The sequence below is a fragment of the Equus przewalskii genome, chromosome 5 (genome assembly GCF_037783145.1).
Source record: "Equus przewalskii isolate Varuska chromosome 5, EquPr2, whole genome shotgun sequence".
NCBI classification, from domain to species: Eukaryota; Metazoa; Chordata; class Mammalia; order Perissodactyla; family Equidae; genus Equus; species Equus przewalskii.
Window position 1 is genome coordinate 41,952,612 of NC_091835.1, and position 16,653 is coordinate 41,969,264.

General features: G+C 43.5%; 1 long non-coding RNA gene across 1 annotated transcript in view; it reads left to right on the top strand.

Moving 5' to 3' along the window:
• The window catches only part of LOC103552744 (uncharacterized), a 30,677-nt gene that overhangs the window by 5,701 nt on the left and 8,323 nt on the right, over positions 1 to 16,653 (top strand). The window contains exons 4-5 of the long non-coding RNA XR_545309.2: positions 173 to 297; positions 3,113 to 3,711. This is a non-coding gene — a long non-coding RNA (uncharacterized lncRNA). The remainder of the gene's footprint in view (positions 1 to 172; positions 298 to 3,112; positions 3,712 to 16,653) is intronic.

Consider the following 16,653-nt stretch of genomic DNA (forward strand, 5'->3'; position numbering starts at 1 on the left):
GTGTGTATGTGTGTGTGTATATATATATATATATATATATATATGCACAATATGTATACATATATATACATTTGTGCCCATGTATATATATTTGTGTGTATGTATATGTATACTATGTAGGTGTGTATTAAATTTATCTGTATATGTATAAATACATGTATATTTTTTCTAGCTTTGTCTACTGAAAGGGCCTAGAAGCAAAGACTCCCCAGTAGCAATGAGCACCTAGCGCTCAAATCTTGTCCTGTAATACTAAGAGCTCCTCAAAGAAATGGCCAATTCCAGAACTGGGACAAGGTAGGTACAAGATGAACTTGGAACATTATGCCAGAAAGTAAAGAAATGCTTGAAAAAAATATGATGAGGGGCATTTTACAAGGATACATGAACCACATGGAAGGGATTTCTGCTGGTTAGTACAGCATTGAATGATAAACCATTGGAGAAAACAGGAATTAATGAGCTCATATTGATAAACACATAGGCAGATAGAGTAAACAAACAAACAAGGGAGAAAGGAAGGCTCTTGTTTACTGCACAAAGCAAGGAGTGGACTAGGAAATGGGGAAGGCACGCTGGAGTTGGGAAATCATCATTTTGCAACTATTATAGTAAAGACAGGTTTACACAATCATTGCAATCATGAATGACACTGCATATAGGGAAAACTTTTGATGAGACGCAGACTATTCTGATGGTCTTAAAGTGTCTTCCCATAGATTGCCTATTAATTACAAGGGGAAAAGTAACTGTACAGTAAAGAAATCAGATGACGCTTTGACCAGGCGGTTAAAATTGGCATGACCAATGAAGGGCAGATGGACATTGTGTGTCACTAGATGTGAAACCCTGAGCAGGGCATAGCGTCGCTTGTGTGGTGTTCAGGTGGAGACTGTGTAACCTGAATCTAAACACAAGAAAACACTGAGCAAATCCAAAATGGTCACTTTATATTAAAAAAAAGTTGGACTGTATTCTTCGAAAATGTCAATGTCACAAAAGGCAAGGAGAAGCTAGGGAAATATTCCAGATTAAGGAAATTAACGAGACAAGACAACTACATGCAATATCAGATCCTAGTCTGGATTCTGTGCTGGAGAAGGAATGAAAATAAAAAGAAAGGACTTTACTGAGTCAATTGACAGAATTGGAAACCTGACGCTTGATTAGGTAAAAGTATTGCATCAATGCTAAATTTAGTAAAGTTGATAACTGCATTATGGTTACGTAAGAAAATATCCTTAATCTTAAAAAATACACAATAAAGTATTTAAGGAATTTATTATCAGAAGCTTTAGAAAAGTTTATCTATGAGAGAGAGAATGAGAGAGTGCAAATGATAAAGCAAATGAGGTAAAATTGTAACAATAGGTAAATTTGGGAAAAGGGTAGATGGCTATTCTTTGTATTATTCTTATTCTTGCAATTTTTCCATGAATTTTAAATTATTTCTGACATCCCTCCCCCAAAATTTTAAAAGTGTCTAGAGACCCCTAAACAGTCCCTGACTATGTTTTGAGAGTAGATGTGGATATGTCTGGAGCTGGCGTTAGATCTTTTTGGGACCAGGGCTTTTGTCCCATTGTGGCTTCTGGTCTTCATTACAATTGATCTCTCGTTTGTTCTGTTATTGTTCACAAAGTGGGACCACTGTGTCCACTGGTTGCACCTGGTTCATTCCCGGGGGCAAAAGGTCTACTTTCCTCATCTCTGAAATTCCTGCGGTGTCTGAAACACAGGTGCTTGCTCAGTTCTCATTTACTGACTCGAAATGGATCGAATGAGCGCAGATTGTTCTGGTGTCTGAAGCTTTTGGGTGGTGCTCTGGAGAAAAACCTCTTGAAAGTCAAGGAGAGTAGCCGTCTCAGCAGCATCTCCAAGATCTCCCCTTCTGGGTCTGGTGGAAGTTGTATAATAAACAGAACTGGGTGCAGAGTTTAGCAGAAAAAATGGTTGTGGTAGGCTCAAAATGCACCCCCAACCCCCAAAGATATCCACGTCCTAATCTCAGGAACCTGTGAATGTCACCTTATATGCCAAAAAACGACTTTGCAGATATGATGAAATTAAGGGCTTTGGGTTGTGGAGATTATCCTGGATCATCAGGGTGGGCCCTAAATGCAGCCACGTGCATCCTTATCGGAGGGAGGCAGAGCGAGATTTGACACACAGAGAAGAGGAGAAGACAATGTGGCCATGGAGGCACAGACTGGAGTGATGTGGCCACAAGCCAAGGAATGCTGGCAGCCACCAGAAGTTGGAAGAGGCAAGGAAGTATTCGCTCCTGAGCCTCCAGAGGGAGTGCAGCCCTGCTAACACCTTGATTTGGGCCAATGAAACAGCTTGCAGACTTGAGCCTCTAGAAATCCGAGAGTGTAAATTTCTGCTATTTTAAGCCATCAAGTTTGTGTTAATTTGTTACAGCAGCCTTAGGAAACTAATACAGTGATAGAAATGGAAATTGCTTCAACTCACATCCTCACCCTCAGCTCATACACACACTTTCAGGAAGGCATGTTCTCTCTGAGCCTTATTGCTTTTAATTTTTGACATGGAAGAACTGGCTATGTAGGGATTCTGTGAGTAAAGGAGCAAAGGTCTGAAAAATACAACCTCTTCATGCAAGCCTTCCTTTCTCTAACACACAAAGGTAGGTGGCTCCCAACCTTGCCTTCTTTCCCCCATCCATTCAGACATCACAGGCGCAACATGATGCAAACTGACTGTATGAATAATTCCACCTCTCGTCTTTTTCTTTCTTAAGTCACTGCTTGGCTGAGAAATGATCCAATTCAGAGTTAAAAAAAATCCAATTGCATACTGATTAGTCATACTCTCCTTAATTAAATTCAACGTACTTAAGTTCCTCATCAGTAGTAATAATAATAATAAATAGTATTATATTATTATTTATAATATAATGTAATGTATAACATAATATTGGCTAGCTAATATTCATTGACCTACTTACAAGGTACTGTGCTATGGGCTTTTTGTTCATTGCCTCATTTAATCCCTATAATGCAGTTAGGTGGATTTATTAATACTGTTTTACCCACGAGGAACCTGAGGATGTGACTATATAGCTTGTGACATGTGACTTTCTGATAAGTTACAGCAGGACCGCAGTTCTCTGGGGAGTTCTGTGCAAGCAGGAGTACCGTGGCCTGGACACACGTTTCGCTGACCTTGCTAGGATGATTAACAAATATGGCAGAAGTTCAGAGACGGTGAATCTCCATGGAGGCAAACTGAGAGTGGACAGGGCTGGTGGAGAGGAATTCCAGTGGGGTTTGGAGCCTGCTGAGTCATCATTGATTCCAACATAACTGCCAGTGTTAAGTGGATCAGTGCTCATGGGAGTCTGCTCAAGGTTCCATCCATCTCTGGCATCATGTGGCTTGAGAGAGTTCCAGGGCAGGAGTTTTCTCAAACGTGGGTCATTTCCAGCTTGACTTTGAAGATTCCAAGCCATCTGCCTGCTCTGCTGGGTAAAGCGTACTATTTCTAACATTTGGATGTGATACTAACCGTGTAGCAAAGAATGGTTCAAAAATGCGTGGATGGCACTTCTGCTTACACTTCAGCCTCAAGACTGGTTGTAATATTCTGGCCTTCCCTCTTGATGTAAGGAGTTGCTGCTACTGTAGGAAGATGAGGGGATGGATTGTAAGGAGAATGGAGTGGCAGGGTTGGTGCCGAAACTCTCAGGTAAGTCATTGAAACAGTGAATAATCTGTTTCCTCATCTTTAAAAGGTTTCATAAACCCTTTCCTACTTCCTTCATAAGGATGTCATAAAGCTAAAATGAGGAAATGTCAGCTTCTTAAGAGTTTTAGATTTAGACAGGCCTTGGGTCAAATCTACTTTTTCTACTTATAAGCTACATGACTTTGAGCCAGTTTATTCAAAATCTCTCTAGTTCTCAGTTTCCTTATCTGAACAGCGGAGATAATGACAGCTACTTCACAGGGTCCTTGAGGGAATTAAATGAGATAATAAATATAGAGTATTTTATAGTGCCGGGCACAGAGTAAACATCTCATTAATAGAACTTATTATTATTAATAGTCATAATTGACAGAGAAGGAATTAAAAAGGTTAAAAGGAATTGTGCAGTATATTACTTGTAGTCATAGTAAATGCAAGGCTCACAAAATCTAAGCCTGCCTTTGAAAATATGCAAATGCGTTTTTTTATTTCCTAATGGCAGCGAGCAAGACAAATATACTTGTTCAAGCAATTAGCTTTAGAAATAGAGGTATGACCAAACCCTAACGATTTTCCCCTGGCCGAGACGTTGTCCACCTATATTTAGATTTCATGGACTCCTATTAATCCTGGCATCTTGTGGAGCATGTGATGCCATGTGTAACCTGATACGCATCTTCTCCTAATTCCTCTGAAGACTGTAAATTCCCTGAGAATAAAGACAGCATTTTCTCTGTGGCCATAAAGCCCTGCAGGGCTTGCGAGGACTGCGTGGGTGTGCAATACTTGCAGGACTAATTGGTGCCTGGGTGCAGCGGGAGTTGTTATTAACTTTTCCACCAGTGTGAGCCCGGGGAGTGGGGTTGCGCGAGCGTGGGGTGGGAGCAGGGGAGAGGTGAGGGATTTGCTGGGGATTTGGAGCCTCTCACGAAGGAGAGCATGCTCTTCTCTCCCTGGGCATTCTATCTGCAGTGGGAGGAGTGAAAACAGATTCTGAAGCAAATCAAAGAGGATTGGTTAGACCTCCTTTCTTTCTTCTTTGAAGTACTGGCTTTCATTCGGTTAGACACCAAAGTCTATGCTCTGACACTCGCCAGCCCTGGGAGCTGGAATCTGTCCTTAGGTCACTTTGAGTCTCAGTTTTCTTATTTTTAAAATGGACGTGATAGTATCATTTCTGTTTACTTCCCGGGCTTGTCATAAGCATCCGCTGAGACAGCGTACATAAAAGCGAGGCCGTTGGAGAGCCGGATACACAGGCTTCAGTACACACAAGTCCCGTCACAATGTCACTCTCCTAAGGGCGTGGGTCTTTATTGAAGGTTTCTTGCCCAGAGATAGGAATCAGTTACCTTCAGAGCATCATGTACTTTGCTGGCTTCCAGGAAGGATTGCTGTACAGAGCACTTTCGGGGACATGCCCCCTCCGTGGCCCTAGGGCTGCAGCTCACAGACTGTGCTGTCAATCGTTCCAAAGCAACACAGACTCAAACCTGCTCTTCGGAAGCAAGAGGAGATGTGCATGAATGTGGCCCTCTCACTCTACACTTCTGTGTTTGCACTGACCAGTCACTGTTTTGCCAGATCCCCTATGGCTCCTGGCAGGCATTTAGGTGGCAACTGGCAGTGTTTGTGGTGCTGTTGGGGACCCCAGAACAGAATTTCCCTGGGGGAAGATAACCAGTCCCCAACTATTTTGGCTTCCTGGTGCTTTCAGGGTCTTCTATGAATATTTCTACCTGGACACCTCCCCTGTCCATTCCATGTTTTGCCAGATTTCCCCGTCTACAGAACTCGTGGTGTTGGGTAACCCTCTTGTACACCTGGTCCATGGAGCTTGAAGCCTGACCCGGCTAATGACAAAATCAGCTGATGACATGTAGGTCTCCTATCTGTGCCTCCTTCGGTCCTTCAGGAGAAGGGACACTACCAGTTGTCACCATTACCACCCATCATTTTTTTTTTTTTTGGTGAGGAAGATTCATCCTGAGCTAACATCTGTTGCCAATCTTTCCTATTTTTTTTGCTTGAGGAAGATTAGCCCTGAGCTAAGATCTGCACCAATCTTCTTCCACTTTATATGTGGGTCACCACCACAGCATGGTTGACAAGTGGTATAGGTCTGCACTGGGCATCTGAACCCGAGAACCTGGGCTGATGAAGAAGAGTGCACTGAACTTAACCACTATGCCATGGCGCCGGCCCCCATTGCATCATTTTTTTTTTTTTTGAGGAAGATTGGCCCTCAGCTAACATCCACCATCAATTCTAATCTTTTTGCTGAGGAAGATTGGCCCTGAGCTAACATCCATGCCCATCTTCCTCTACTTTATATATGGGAAGCCTGCCACAGCATGGCTTGATAAGTAGTGTGTAGGTCTGCACCCAGGATCAGAACTTGCAAACCCTGGGCCACTGAAGCAGAGTGCATGAACCTAACGGCTATGCCACCAGGCCGGCGCCCCATCATGTCATTTTTTGAGGCAATTTCCAGAACACAGGGGCCGTCTGAGGCTGCTTTTGCCCCCCTCATTGGTAATCACAAGATATGGAGTGGGACAGAGGTAACTGATCCCCTGGAAAAGTCTGGGGGCTTCCTTGCTTACATTTCTCATCAGCTCTGTTCCTTTTCACAAACACTTCAAGACGTTCATGGGCAAATTCCCTTCCTGCCATTCTCCCCATTTCATTACTTCACCTGGAGGAAGGCATTTCCAGGGCAATTTCAAGCTCCTTTAGACTTTAATCCCCCAATCACTGAACTTCACAGTTAGAAAGGACCTTGGGAACATCTGTCCTAAAGGTTTCATGTGGACCCTGAGGCTCCAAGAGGGGAGGTGATTAAGTTACGGTCCCAAATCCAAGCAGGGGACAAGGCGACTCCCAGCCGAGCGGCCCCTGTTCTGTCACACTGCATGGACCCAAGTTCCTCTTTGCTAGAATCGCAGCTTCATAAACTAGGAGGAAACTTTAGAGAGCCTGGCCCTCTGATTGAGGCGGCATTGTCTGGCACCAGAGACTGCATGAGGATCTAGTTATTTCATCTTCCTGTATGACTTTCTTTGACTGTGGTCTCCTAAGAGGCTCTCTCTCGGTTTTTTTGGTTTGCTTTTTCTCTTAATTCCTCCCTCCCTATAAACTGTAATTAAAAATTACTATTTAACCCTAGGCTTGTGATACATTTTCTTACAAAAAAAAAAAAAAAAAAAAAAGCACAAAGCAAAACAAAGTAACAACAACAACAAGAAGCTGGAAAAGGAAAGGACAGCAGCATCCCTGAGCCTGTTTTCCGCCAGCACACAGAGGCTCCAGGCCTGGTCCTCACTTGCTCCTTCTGCCTTCCCTCTCATTTGTTTTGAACTCGATTCTTTCACCAAGTTCCCTAGGCCCCGAAGAACACCCTGCTCACAGAGCTCAGTCCCTCTCCACCCTGCCTGTCACAGGCCCTGGAATTCCAAGTCAAACAGAGCTCTCCTGCCTTTTCCATTGAGAACAACATTCCTTGGCTTCTTTCCTCTGCTGGTTGGAGCTCACAGATAGAGCAACATGGAGCAAGCTTGGGAAGGAATATGTTCAATTACCACATTTGAAATGATGTAAAAGTAGATAAAAAGTATAATCCTTTTACTGACAAGGCATTAACAGGATTATTATCTCAAAAAGTCTTTTATATGCAAATTTGAAAATTACATGCTTGGAGATGCTTTGAAACCTACACAAGTTATCCAAGGAGCTGAGGGGCTGTGTTCCCTCTATCTAGTGACCAGTAATTTAGATCCAAACCAGGATTCTTTTAGAAGTGAAAGGATGTCTTACTAACAAGGATGCTGTTGGTCTTCTAGTTGGTGCTTAGATACCTTTACTCAGCCTAGGCAGTCCAGGAGTCTTTGGACCACTCTGAGCATTAGCTGAAATTAGCTTCTTTGCCTTTGTGAAAATTCTTGCCCCTGGGGTCACCAGGCAGGGCCTCATCCTTCTTCCCATGAAAACAGATCAGATCTTTGAATTTAGCTCTTGTGTCTTCTGAGTCTTTTCTTTTCCAGTCTATCTCTAGTCCCTTCACAATTCCCTATTTGCTGGAGTCTCCTGATCTTTCACCATCCTGTTGCTCCTGTAAATGAGCTCCACTTTGTCTGTATTTGCAAGTTTACACCCCGAGCTAAATGCAGTCCTCCTTCAGCCTCTAGCTGTTAGATCTTTCAATCTGACCTGACACAGCAGCTTCTTAGACAGACTCGAGGAACAGATGCCCAGCAGATCCCCTGATTTTCCTGAGCTTCCTTTCGCATGCTTTCTTGGGCACAGTGGAGAGGACTGGCATTCATCAATGACAAGACCAGGGGTACTGATGGAGGAACGAGCTCGGGAGTCTGGGGGCTCTATTCCCGCCTTGGTCAAGAGTTGGTCAAGTCTTATGAAATGGACAGGATTAAATAGCTTTGTCTCTCTTTCTGTCATGTGCTTCTTTTCCAAAATCAGCCTGCTTGGATTGAAATCCTGTCTTGTACCACTTCTAAGATGTTTAAATTTGAGCAAGTTACTTAACCTCCGTGTGCCTCCGTGTCCTCGTCTGGAACATGGAAAATCATACTGTTGTCAGGATGAAGTGAAAGGTACTGAGAACACCATCTGGCAACGTGGTCAGTCTCCCCCATGCTACGCTTGTTCTGAGTGTTATTGGTCTCCCTGCCCTCCTCTTTTCTTGGTGCTGTTGGTCATTCCTGGGGAGGTTTTCTGAAGCAGCAAAAACTGCAGGTCACCTGAGTGCCTCAGGCTGAAAACTCACCTCTGCCCTCTAGATTGCAGGTGGCTCAGTGGGAGGATAATCACACCCAAAGCCTGTCATTAATCCCTTTCAGGCTCCTGGGGCCTTTCATCCTAAAGCATTCCAGGGCCCTTGAATAAAAGAAGCAAAAACACTCATTAAAACATCAACATTTGTGTGGCAGGTACCACAAGTCGCTCTCATACTTCCAGTCACAAAATTGCTCCTTATCTGAAGTTTTGGTTTTAAGAGGTTAATTTCTTCCAAGTCATCTTTAAACTTCGGTGACTTAAATTCAGAGCTGAACTCAGAGTCTCGTTTTCGTCTTTCCTTCCCCCCTGGCAAACCAGAGACGCCGGCCCTGAGCACTCGCTCCAGCTCTCTTTCCTCTGATGGAGGAAGAGGAAGACACAGGAAAAAAGAGGAAGGCAGGAACCGAGGATTTCTGCAAAATAACATCACAAACAGCGAAGAGAACTGGGCTTTTCATCTTAAGCTCTCAAAGCTATTTATACTTGACATTATCTGCTATCTGCTGTCAGGCAAAATTGTACTTAATTTATAGAGAGAGCATTTTGACTTGCCCAAGTTTAGAATTTCACCTTTTAGGCATAAAAAACAACAACAATATATTGGTTTGTGAGAAGATCAGTCCCATTGTTTCTGATTTTTAATTAACTCTGAAGTGTTCATCAATCAAGGGTGTGTCAGAGGTCTGCTCTGGTCCCAGCCGGGCGGCGGTGGCATGGTTGGCCTGGCTGCCTGCATGGGAGTGACCGCATAGAGGGTGATTTGGAGGTTGTCAATGTGTTACTGAGCCCTAAGGGGCCGGCGACCTGCAAGTGGGTCCTTTTGCCCGGAGCCGCTGGCGCCAATAGAACGAGACTGGGTTTGGGTTTGGAATAGCAGAGTAGAAAGTTTATTCATTGATTAATGAATGGAGGAGGCAGAGCTTGTGCTCTAAAATAATTTTTCCCCAAAGGGAAAGTGAGCACAGTTCTTATGAGACGTGAAGGGACAGGGTCTCCACGACATTGCTTGGGGCAGCGGCATTTGGCGCATGCTCAGATCTTCCCTTCGTGCGCACAGCACCTTTTGCATTTTTCCTTTTGCGCCTGGCACCCGATCGCCATCCTGGACTTTTCTGGCTTGGACCGATTCTGCTGTGTGGCCATCTGGCATCGTTCTGCCTTGGCTCCTCTAAGCAAACGCAGCTTAGAAACAAAGTATTGGACGTGGAGAGTGTTTTAGGAATGTCTCTGGGTGACAAGTGTACAACTATGAATGGTCAAGGCTGGCTGTCAGTCTAGCTCACTAGCATTCAATCGCATTGCAGATCCCTTATACCTTGGTGAAAGAAAGAGATGGCGACATTCCAGTTCTTGACGGCCCGAGTGAACACTCTCAATAGGATGTGTCATCTCCCTAGAGATAACCTGAACCTATCAGGAAGATTAGGATCTATCAATCTGAGTGGATCTTTTCACAACTCAGGTTTTTAAAGAATACGTTTTCCCATCTCTAGTGGTAACAGATGCCTAGGTTTCCCCCTTGGCCTCTGTCCCACACGTGGCTGGCTGGGATGGAGGCAGCATATGATGAAGTGGACTATAGTCTCTCACTGTCACTGCCCTCTTGGGTTTGGTGGCACTTTCTTATCCTTAATTTCTAGTTTCTTTAGGCAGAAGGAAAGAGAGAAGTGAATTAACATTCAGTGAATACTTATAATGCACCAGACACATTATGTTCATGATTTCACTTAATTTCACAGGTTGAATGTTACCCTAGAGCCCTGTTTTTTTTTGAAAATCCAAGGTAAGGAACATGGGGAATGATAAGTACAGAGCATAGGAGATAAGGGGACCGGAAAATTCTCTCTGTAGTGTGTAAGGGAGGAAGAATTATTCCTTTACCCTTTAGGTCCTCCTGGCAGGTCTCAGAATTAAGTTGACATTAGATGGAGTAACAGGAGAAAATAAAACAAAGCTTAAAACATGTATAGATAGGAGAAACCCAGGAAATCTGAATAACTTGCCAAAATGGCTGAAGCCATTGCCTTAAATACCATCTCTTGCTAAAGACAAAGGAGGGTGTTGGGTGTAGTGGTTTGGGACTTCAAAGGGGCAGAAGGAAATTTACATAAAAAAAGAAAAGCAAATGTTTGATAAACAAATGTTGACCATGCATTGCAAAGATAATGAGAGATGGAGAGGACTTTGATTAAATCGCCCTTGTTAGGTTCCTCCCTGTCTATCACACCTAGTTTATATTATACTATAGTACCTTGCTGGAACAGGCCTTCTGTCTTAAATTCCTTTAGGCAGTTAGGAAGAAGGTCAAAGTTTCTTTCAGAGTCTTTTGTTTTTTTAAAAATAATCAAGCCAAGGAGACACATTTTGGGGTGGCAAATTCTGATCCCCCACAGTACCCTCCTCTATTCTCTCTACTCACAGGAGATGAAGTGCTGAAATGTGGCCAGATTCTAACACAGAGAGATTTCCACATTTAGGCACTTTCTGAGAATGCAAATGCTCATTTGCAGGTTTGTGAAATGACAGATTCTTATTACTTTGTGGACTATGTTACTGAATGACAGTAGCGTTTTGGATTTGTGCTGGGGCTCTGTAGAAACAGTTTAGTATCTTTGGTATAACTCACTGAGAGAGCGTTCCCAGCTCTTAGTTAACCATGTGTCTATGGTGCATAGCTGTTAGACCGTGAGGCCATGAGCAAGGCACCACTACCCACCTTGCAGGACAAGTGCCTTGGAGGGAATAAACTGCCTGGATACTCCAAATGTGTATGATGATGGCACTAATATAATAACTGTTTGTAGTATCAGCTTAATTTTGGCTCTTATTGCTTTAGTTTTGCTTTGGCTCATAAAAGTTATTGCTTGCTGACCATAATAGCTCAGAACTTAATACTATAATATCTTTTAGGACTAGAAGACATGTTTTGTGGTTCAGAGATCCCAGGAACAGAGCAAAGATGTGGCTTCTGAGGTTTGACCCTGACTGTTTCCTGTAGGTGGCCAGATGGTCTGTTCCACACGCTGAGTTGCTGGAAAGAACTTATATGAATTATTGCAGTTTACTTTGCATATATAAATACTTAGGTTTGTGCTTAATAATACACTTGATGCAAATATCCTATGAACACATTAACTGCTAAATCAGCCTTTCAGATAAGTTCAATGGGCTTGCCATCCCACAAACAGCTTTTACCAAGCTGCCCTTTCTCCAGACTATAAAGCCTGTATCACGGAGACAGTAAAACTGATTAGAAACAATTAACATTCTTTCCTATTGACTTTTCTTGAGCTTCTCTTGGTAATAGGTATGTAGAATGGTGACATATGAGACTTAGTCAATTTACCAGTGTTGACTGGGCATCTTTGCCATAAAGCTAAGTGTAGATGCCTGATCCAGCAGAGGAGGCAGATCTGATCCCTTCCCTCGACCACTAATCATCAAGTCAGGAGCTAAAAATAACACTCAAGAAGTAAGCATCAAAATTTTTGATGATATGTGTAAAGTATGTGACTAACCTCTGTCGTGGAGTATTTGAAAAGGTCATCATGGAGATAAAGAAATGAGCTGGGTCTTGAAGAAGGTGTAGAGTTTGTATTGCTAATAATAATTATTTATAATGGAGCACATTAGCATTTATAGTAAGCCCTTTTTATGATCCCCATACCATGTCTCTGAGATGAGATGGTGGAAGGAAAGAATAGAATTTGTTGAGTAAATATCCAAAGTGGACAAGATGACACCTGCACATGAGGTGGATTTCATTACAGAAGAGGAATCCTGAGCTTAGTGAACCCAAGTCTTTTATAATGGGCAGTAAGCCTTCTTGATTTTTGTTCCAAAGGGAAACTATCTTCAAGGCTGTTTATTATCCAAGTGTCCTTGAAAAGATAAATCTGGAACAAAGGGTAGTCTGTGCCTCTCTCACAAGACATGAAAACTTGTGAGAGACCCCTGGAGAATTGCCTCCCAACAACTTGTTCAAGGTTACCCAGCTAGTAAGCATCAGGGCTAGGATTAGAACCAAAGTAGCCAAGATAAATGTAATGATCTCACTTGTTCCCCGTCCCAGACATCAGACTTAAATTGTCCCAACACCTGGGACAACTCTTCCTATTTGGGATGTTTTCTGGTTAGGCTGGCTCATATAAGGCATCCTTCATCAATAAATTGGGCTCCTTCTTTGTCCCTTGGGGCCAAGCTCCAATCTTGGGCTCTATTCTTGGGGTGTTTCTTGCCTTGTTAGTCAGGGCTGAAGTGCTTAGTTGTCAACCCAGTTTCACAGTCCTAGGAATTCCACTGCCATATCCTGGGCCACTTTTGGCCAGCATCATGCCTGGATCTTTGTGTCTTCTACTGCAGGTGTGCCACTGTACTTGCTCCAGTTGCCACACTTGCAGAAGCTCCTTGATGCTGACCTGCCCACCAAGACCTTTATCTTGTCCCTCCCTCTACTATTCCAAGGCTGCTCCATAGGCCCAGTGGAACTTCAAATATATACTCCCGTGTGCTTGTCTGACCATGCTCAGTGTGTTTTGTTTCTGGGTCATTGTCTAGTTGCTTATTTGATTTCGTTCTAGTGGGAGAAGGAGGCGGTGATGGGGAGATCAAGGATGAACAGCATAAGCAGAGTACTGCACGGGGATGAGTATAGTGGACCAGCCAGGAGGCCAGTCTGATTAGAGCCAAGGAGAAGACTGGCACAGAAGACACTCTGAGTGGCAGGCTGAAGAATACCAGTGGAACACCATGACTGAATCATAGAACATCATGCGACTTCATGGTGGTGTGCACAGACTGATGGAGAGAACGTGGATTTTGGAATCAGACAGAACTGGGTTTGAATCCTGGATCTGCTACGTACTAGTGTGTGACCTTGGAACTTCTGCTCTGTGTCTCAGGGTTTCTCATCTAGAAATGGTGGCAATAGTACCTCCCTTGTGGGGCTGTGATGGACATTGTTGATGATACAGATACAAAATCTAGCGCAGTGGCTTCAAATTTTAAATGCTCAATAAATGGTAGCTGTTATACATTTATCATTATGGGATGTTTGCCCCAGAAGAGGCCTTGGAGCTTATTTAATCTAAGCCCCTTATTCTAGACGTGAGAAAAACGAAGCACAGAGCAGTCAGCAAAGTCATCTGTTTGCCCAACCTTGCCAGCTAGTGACAGAATCTTACTCATTGGACACTTACTATTTATCAAAAAGTGCTTGGTAGTGTACAGTCAGACACGTGTTAGCTGGTGACTTTGCTGCAAGGAGTCAGGAGCACCCTCTGGAGACACAGACTAGGAGTCTAATTCTCGCTTACTCTGTGCTGGGGGAACTTTCCTATTTAGCCAGAGACTAGATGTAAACCAGTAAAGCGCTCCCGTGACGTAGCTACCACCTTTCTTCTATTCCCCAAGCCTCCCTCACTCTTTGCTGCCACTTAGGGCCACTTCATCCAGCAAATTCCTACTCATCCTGTAGGTTTTGACTTAAGTGCCATTTTCTCAATGAAATCTTCCCAGATCCTCCCAGCAAGGTGAGGTTGTCTGCCATATGCTCCTGTATCACCCTGTGCTTCTCTCTACAGTGTTCCTTGAGCTCCTTATGACATCATCAGTACCCATCTTTCCTGCTAGGTAACCTCTGTAAGAGCAGCAGTTGGCTGATCTTATTCTCTGGGGCACCCCTAGAGCCTGGCAAAGAGTAGATGCTTAATGAATTTGGTTAAATGATTAAATAAGATCTACTAAATGCAATAGTTGTTCCAGAATTTTGGAGTTGCTGCTTGGAATGTAAAAAATACTCTAAAGATGAGAAGATAGCCTCAGAATAAAGGAAAGTTCTTCCCAAGAACGGCAATTAGAAAAGTTATACTGATATGTACATATTTATGTAATATGCATCATACCTACACAGACACAAGTGTATTGCATTACCCTTATTTTTCTCATTTCGCTTTGCAGCGACACTTCATCAGGGACTTACTTGGCCCAAGGACTGGCATTTGGAAACTGCTATGCTAAAAGTCATAGCCATTAATTAACTGTAGCAATTGCTATTACTCCACATTGCTGAGGAAAGCAAATTTCAGAGTCCCAAAGGTTCTCATGAAAAATGTACCAAATGTACATCCATCTTTTATTTCCTCTTGGTCCGGTTTTCACCCCTAGTTCTACTTTTTTTTTTTAATGAAAACCCTACCTCATCATGATGGCTCATTTAGTTCCCAGGGCATACTGTCCAGGCAAAGGAGGGAGCAGCACGTGCAGAAAAGGACCATTCCTCTGGGAAGTGTCATTTAGCCAAACTGCAGCATGACTCCTTATAGTGGGACCCGGGGACACCATGTACAGTTGTGCAGACTGCACCCTGCCCAGGGTCCCCAGCTGAGAGGAGTGGGCTCTCTCACCAAGCTATGCATCCAGATGGGGACTGCCTCTGCAAGGAGGATAAGGTCACATGTTTCTAAGTCACACAAAGGAGAAAGGGCTGGAGGTGGTGGCGATTCAATGAGTCCATAGAGTGTGTTGGTTTAGAGAACGTGGGCTTTGCAGTCAGAGAGAATAGGTTTGGATCTCTGCGCCACCACTTACTATGTGACCTTGGGCAAGTTTGTAAGCCTCAGTTTCCTCGACTGTAAAACAAGAATAGCACAATATTTATTTCATAAGGTTGTTGGGAGGATTCAATGAGATAATGTAGGCAGAAGGCTCAGCAGAGTGGCAGGGCCGTATTTAGTCTTCATCATGCTGCCGATGTTGATCATTGATGGTGCCATGACGCCTGTGGCCATCCTCTGCTTAGAGACAGAGAACTCACACGCCCTTTGCTCTCCTCTCCTTACCTCACTGCCTTGGCCCAACTTGTGGTTTCCCTTAATGTGCCCACCATTCTTGTTTACTAAAATCACAAATCCAAATACCACCCTAGACCTCTCTCTCTTCTTCTCCCTCAACTCCAATATCTAAGCGGTCACTAAAGTCTATCAATTCTACCAGCTCCATCTCCATTTCACCGCTATTGCCCCTGCTACTTGGTCCAGAACAGTGTAATTCCTCTCTTGGACAACAGCAGCGGCTTCCAGGCTGGCTCCCATCCCCAATCTTTCAGAAATGCAATTCTGATTGCATGTATTCTCTTGCTTACGATTATCTCTGTTTGCCTGCAGATAAAGACCAAAGTTCTTTGGGAGTCATTATGGTTCTGCAAGACCTGGCCTGCCCCCTCACTGCTCCTACCTCAATTCCTGTGTTCCAGAGACACGACACGCTCTATGAACTCTCAACAGCTTTATTGTCTCTGTGCTTTAGACATGTTGCTCTCCCTTCCTGGAATGCTGTTAATAATGGTGATGATGAAGTGGAGGAGGATGATAATAAGGATAACAGCCTCCATGTATTGGGAGTTTACAGCATACCGTTTTTGGTGCTTAGTGTTCACATTCATAATCTGACTTTCCCCAACCTCGGTCCCCCGGTGAACTCATCAAATATGATTATGATATTTTAAAATATATCTCTGTATTTATTCACATGAGTGCTTCACTTGTAGTCCAGAGGGCGTGACTTTGCCTGTCTCTTACCTACAGGGGGAGCCTGTGTTGACGTGTATGGTAGCTGGAGCTGCACCTCCTACTCTTTATTTCCCCCTCTTTTAAATAGTCTTGAATTTATAGAGAAGTTTTAGGTTCACAGCAAAATTGAATGGAAAGCCCAAAGAGTTCCCTCATACTTTCTACCTCCCCCTCGCAGCCTCACCCAGTATCCCCCGAGTGGTCCATTTATTACAATTGATGATGAACCAACATTGATATGTCATCACCACCCAAAGTCCATAGTTCACCTTAGGGTTCATTCTTGGTGTTGCACGTTCTATGAGTTTTGACAAAGATATGATAACACTTATCCACCATTGTAGGATTATGCAGTACAGTTTCACTGCCCTAAAAATCCTCTGTGTTCCACCTATTCATCCTTCCCACCCGTCAACCCCTGGCAACCACTGATCTTTTGACTGTCACCATAATTTTGGCCAGAACGTCATATAGTTGAATCATACAGTATGTAGCATTTTCAGACTGGCTTCTTTCATTTCGTAATATGTCTTAAGTTTCCTTCATGTCTCTTCACGGCCTGATAGCTCATTTCTTT